Here is a 6,000-nt window from a genome sequence, read left to right on the forward strand (position 1 = left end):
GGACACCAATGAAATAAAAGCTTCATTAAGAAGAGTGAAAGAAATCATTTGAGACTAAATAATTCAAACAAGAACCAATCTCAAGGAACACACACTTCTCTTGTCCCACACTGCTTCAGCTTATGTCTTTATTAGGCGGGACCTGATTACCACTCAGGTGCAGATGAGACCAAGTCACCTTCTGCTGCAGTGAAGGCCAGAGCTGCACCTGTGGAAACACGGAAGGGAAGAGATAAATATGTGTCCTCTTTTTTTTTTTGTTTAGCATGTAAGCAGAACCTCCTCATGTTGGACTCCTGATCTTTGATTTGCCCAGGTCACTAGGCCAATGAGTTCCTGTTGTTTCTGACATAACCTGAGGGCAACCTTAATCCCACTGTGGGGGCAAACTTCTGACTGCTACTAAACACAATTAAACCAGAGATTATCCAGTACTTAGGCCTCAGCACAGATTTAATTGATTATAACTTACTCCCTCTGCCTAATCCTAATCCTACAAAAAATATATTCCATAAATAAATTTCAGTCAGGAACACTCTCGTCATAGATTAACCATTTATTGCCAAATGGATACAGTTAGAATTGGCGTTAAAGCTCTGCTTTTCAGAGTACTCCCTGGGTTAGCCGAGCAGCTTGCTCGAGCTTTCCAGGGAGTGCATAGCAAACCCCCTGTATCCATACAGATCAAATGAATGCATACAGATCAATAAGATACATACATGAGGCTAAATAGGAGGAGGCTGGGGTGGAGGTGGGATGATTGTGACAGCAGCAGCTGAGCAACAATGAGGTAGCAGGAATAACTGAGAATGAAGACGTGATTTAAATACACCGCCTTGTTGTTAGACACACGCTGTGATTGGTTGAGAGGGGTAGGTTAGAACATCAGTCTGTCAGCTGATCACAGCTGGGCGTATGACTTCCGTGTCCTGCATGAACTTACGTTAACTCCATTAATGAATAAATAAATAAAAGTTCCAATCCAATGAATCATAATGGAATGTTATGACATTCACTGAATAAATACATGATCTCTTAATAATAATCTTACACCACTTATATCCCTCCCAAAACTTTTCTCTCTTTTTGTTCTGCACAATTTCAAATATTATGCTTGAGTAAGTATGTATTCAGAATACTTTATTTTTTCCTTTTTTTAAAAAAAAACATGTAACTCCTTGTTGTTGGATTAAAGCTTCTTTGAAGAGCTTTCACTTAGTGTTGCTGTTGTGACTTTGTGCTGTGACTTTGAAGCAGCATTTATCAGTGACTCATAGCATCTTATATTTGTCTTTGATGCATCACTTAAAAGCCAGGTAGAATGTCTAACAGTGGGTTCAGAGAAGAGTGTTTCTTTCAGGGAGGAGCGCTTTAGAGTTGGACAGACTGTTAAAAAAAAAAAACAAAGAAGCAAAGAGCCTGCAGCAAGGGAGTGTCTCTGAGTAATTAAAACACTTAAGATGTCATTGCTCGTTTGAAAGACAGACACCAGGAAGTGTAGAAAGAAAGAGAAAAGTCATTATTTTAAAAATCAGTTTCACTCACTTTATTTAAAGCCTGCATGTTTTGAAAGGCAGTGCTGCTACAATTGTTCTGTGCAGCCAAGCCCGATCCAGCACTAAATCAGCACAACAATCAGCTGGTAAATTTATGGGTGGAGACAATCTGGGATCATGTATCCACGGGTAACAGCAGGTGTGATCAAACTGGTCCAACTGCCTTGAAATGGAGACAAAAAATAACACTCTAATAAAACACACAATTATCAAACTGGTTCTACAAAGTAGAGCTAATGAGGTACACAGAACACCAGCCTATTTAACCAGCCATCAAACACACCTGGGAATGATCGGCTCCGGTTTCATCCTAACATAACCTGGTGATTCTGTGTCATTAGAGGGGACTACAGCAATGATCTTAAGAGGGAATACAGTAGTGGAAAAGAGTTATCAGACAGCTCAGGCAGCCCATGAATTTGTGAAATATTGTACTGAGAATCACTCTTTGATCTTCAAGTGCAATTTCTTTTAGCACAGTCACAACTAGAATACTGAACAGATCCCAAAAAGCCATCAAAGACATCAAACTGGATGGTTCCACAAATCTACATCATCAAAAACTTTGCAGATGCTGCTCTTCAGTGGGTGGATCCACTCTGAAGTAATACACTAAGGTTAAGCCAGCACACAACTCGAAACACGTGGTCAAGCCAGCCCACTTGTTGTTTTGCGGTGCGCACATATATGGCACATTACGGTAATAGCAACAAACGCCTCATTTGGAAGTAAAAGCAACAAGAGGATAACGGCTGCGGCCTGCAGGAAGGCGAGGCTGGACGTCCAGCCCCGTCCACAAAGGTCCAGCCCCGCCCAACAATTCCAAATATAGAAATCCTCCCCAGGTTACTCCACTTCTTCCCATCGTGCTTCGGTGTCAAGATGGTTCATGTCGGTGAGTGAAATTACGTTGCTACAATAAATGCAATGAATGAAAAGCTTTATTTATATCTAATGGTGATCCTGTTGCTGTATATTGCTGTTGTATAGCTTTAGGTTGTTTTGGCAGGTTAATGATCAACATTTAGCTTGTGTGGTAACATTATCCTACGCGATATTAGCGTTAGCGCTAGCATTGTTTTTGTAACCATATGGTTAGTTCGAGGCAACCCGTGACTCGTGTGTTTCCCAGTTGAAATCTCGGAGTTCCAACCTGAAAGCGTTCCAGGCAATTTACGACTTCGGTTTGAACGCAAGGATTTGTGGGATATACACAAACCAGCATGGCAGAAATTCTTAGATTTATGCTTGGTCATTTCAATTACCAAAGGAGCCAGCAAGTTCTTCATTTAATTGAAATGGAGGAGGGGAAACGGCGCATGAGGTATTTACTTTATATTTCACGGTATATGTCGTTATTTTAAAGTGTATTTTTTGTTGATTAATGCACTGAACGCCAGAGTTGCTGCCAATGTGCAATGTGTGAACATCAGACCAGAAGTTTACACTTGTAGCCCAGTGATAATAGCTCTCTCTCTCTCTCTCTCTCCCTCCCTCCCTTCCACTCTCTCTCTCTCTCTCTCTCTCTCTCTCTCTCTCTCTCTCTCTTGGCTATTTCGTATTAGCGACACATTTGTCCACCGTCTCGGACACATAACAGATTATAGTACATAATCGTGTGTAAATTGTGATTGCAACGTTCTAATATACTTTACATTGTTGTAAAGTCTATTTCTCACCGTGTGTCACGCGCAGCACCACCGCACCCATAGAGGCAGCCATATTGTTTTGGCACGGATGTGAAGTCACAAGTCGTAACTCGGACTACATCAATCTGGTAAGAGTTCACGGATCGTAAGTTACGAGTTTGACTGCCGTTCCAGGGCATTTTCATGAGTTACAGGTGGGAAATATACGAGTTACAGGTTGCCTCGAATGCACCAATAAGTTCCAACCCCAATCTAGCAGTGTGTGTGTGTGCGTGTGTGTATGTCTGTGTCTGTCTGTCTGTCATTTTCATTGCGTATGTCGAAAGTGATGAACTTGGAACTTGAAATAGTTACGTTAAGTAATGTAACAAAAAAAGTTATCTAGTGTGTTAATGTTGTAGTTAAAATTTATTTGACTTAAACGAATTAACCGGTATGTAAAAGAACACTAATGCTAATAGGCCTTGTTGTAATATAGTAATTTTGCCATGGGGTGGCGCTGTTTTTCACTCTGCCTGTCGGCTGTGTCTGCTTATTGTCTTCTGTGCTTGTTATTAAAGTACACGTTCAAACCTGCAACAGGTTATGGGCCTAGATCGACGCTGAGGAGGCTGTCTTTGCACAGAGTTTTGTGCGCAATAAACAGTGTTGTGGGGTTTCACAATGGATGAGAAGCTATTTATAGACAAGCTGAGCGGACCAGAGAATTGGGCAACGTGGAAGTTTCAGATGGAACACTTGCTAAAGGCTAAAAGACTTTGGGGTATGCTAATGGAGACGGACACGCTAGCGGTCGATGCTAACGCACAAGTTCAAGCTGAATTCACCAAACGGAGGGAGAGAGCATTCTCCATGTTAGTGCTGAATGTAAGTACTCCCCAGCTGAACCTTATAACAAGCTGCCAGACTCCTAAAGAAGCGTGGGATACGCTTAAAGGACATTTTGAGAGAGATACTTTGGCAAATAAACTGTTCCTAAAGAAAAAGTATTTCCGATGTGAAATGAAAGAAGGAGATTGTGTAACTGAACATTGGAAACAAATGAAGGAGATAACTGATCAGCTGTCAGCTATAGGAGCTGTTATTGAAGAAGAGGACCAAATTGTAACACTTTTGGGGAGTTTGCCATCAAGTTATGCCACCATTGTAACTGCACTGGAAACTAAGATTGATAATCTGACTCTTAAGTTTGTTCAGCAAGCTCTGATAAATGAAGAGTAAAAGCGAGTAAATGCTACTGAAAGCCACAGTGTTGTCATGTCAGGGGCAGCATCAGCCATGTCAACACAATTTTGGGGAAATCTGCAGGACAACTCTGGGTCAGTGGGAGCAGAAAGACCAAACTCGTGGCGGTGTTACAATTGTGGGAAAGAAGGTCATATTAAACGTGACTATCCAAGCTTGAAAAATAAAGCAAAAAAGAAAACCCACTAGGCTAAAAGCATGATGTGTGAGGATGCAGAAACTGAAAGGGCTTTTGTCACCAAAGAAGCAAATCCAACAGACAAACATCAACAGGATGAATGGTTGATTGATTCAGGAGCATCAAAACACATGACTTGTGATAAAGAAATTCTTCAAGAATTCCAGCAATTCACAAAAGCACAGTCTGTGAAGCCCGGTGATGGCAGGGTGGTTGATGCCCTAGGAATAGGAAGTGTCAACATGAAAATGACTTTCAAAACAAGTGATGTAAAAAATGTCACAATGTATGATGTACTGTATGTTCCAAAGCTGCCCGGCAACCTGTTTTCAGTGGGAGCAGAAAGGAAATACAGTGTTCAGGATGGCTCACTGCTACGTACGTGAAAAAATGGAAGTCTTCAAGGAATGGGAACTCAAAGAACTGACGGACTATCAGCTGAATGTTGAAAAAGGGTCACCTGTCACTCATAGTGCATCAGTCGCTGTCAGTTTATGGCACACTACCAAACTGAAGGAACTAAAAGATCTGGTGAACAGAGTGAACCTCTGCAGAAACAGAATTTCCTTTCTGTGAAGGATGTGTGGAAGGCAAGCTTTCAAAAAGGCCATACAAGTGGATCGGAGGAGTCCGTTCCAAACACAGGATTCAGCTGATTCATAGTGATGTCTGTGGTCCCATGCAGACTGAATCTATAGGTGGAGCAAAATATTTTGTGACTTTCATTGATGATTACTCAAGGTGCTGCAAAGTATACTTCATGAAACAGAAGAATGAGGTGCTAAACAAGTTCAAAGAATTTGAGAGAACGTTCACGAACGAGTGTGGACAGACCATCAAGAGACTGAGAACAGACAACAGTGGTGGGTACACATCAAAGGAGTTTCAAGAATACTTGAAGGCTCAAGGCATCCACCATGAAGTGACTGTACCTCACTAACCACAGCAAAATGGTGTTGCTGAAAGAAAAAATAGGACATTAGTTGAAGCAGCTAGAAGTATGCTGTCACATGCAAAGTTGCCAAAGATGTACTGGGCAGAGGCTGTTGCCACCGCAGCTTATATACAAAACAGACTGCCCACATCTGTCTTGAAAGAAGAGACACCATACGAGAGATGGTGTGAAAAAAAGCCTGATATGAGTCATATGAAGGTGTTTGGATGCATTGCTTATGCACATATCCCGGATGAAGAGAGACGAAAACTGGATAAAAAGGCTCTGAAGCTTCGTTTCGTGGGATATGCAAACAATTCTAAGGGTTATCGCCTTTATGATGAAGAGAAAAGGAGGATTCTAATCCGCCGAGATGTCATCTTCAACGAAACTTACTTTGATTTGAATCAGGACGCAGAACTCTCCTGCTCAGAGAGC

Source organism: Halichoeres trimaculatus, unplaced genomic scaffold (genome assembly GCF_033239565.1).
Source record: "Halichoeres trimaculatus isolate MK-OKI-2021-1 unplaced genomic scaffold, fHalTri1.1 fHalTri1_scaffold_8, whole genome shotgun sequence".
Lineage (NCBI taxonomy): Eukaryota > Metazoa > Chordata > Actinopteri > Labriformes > Labridae > Halichoeres > Halichoeres trimaculatus.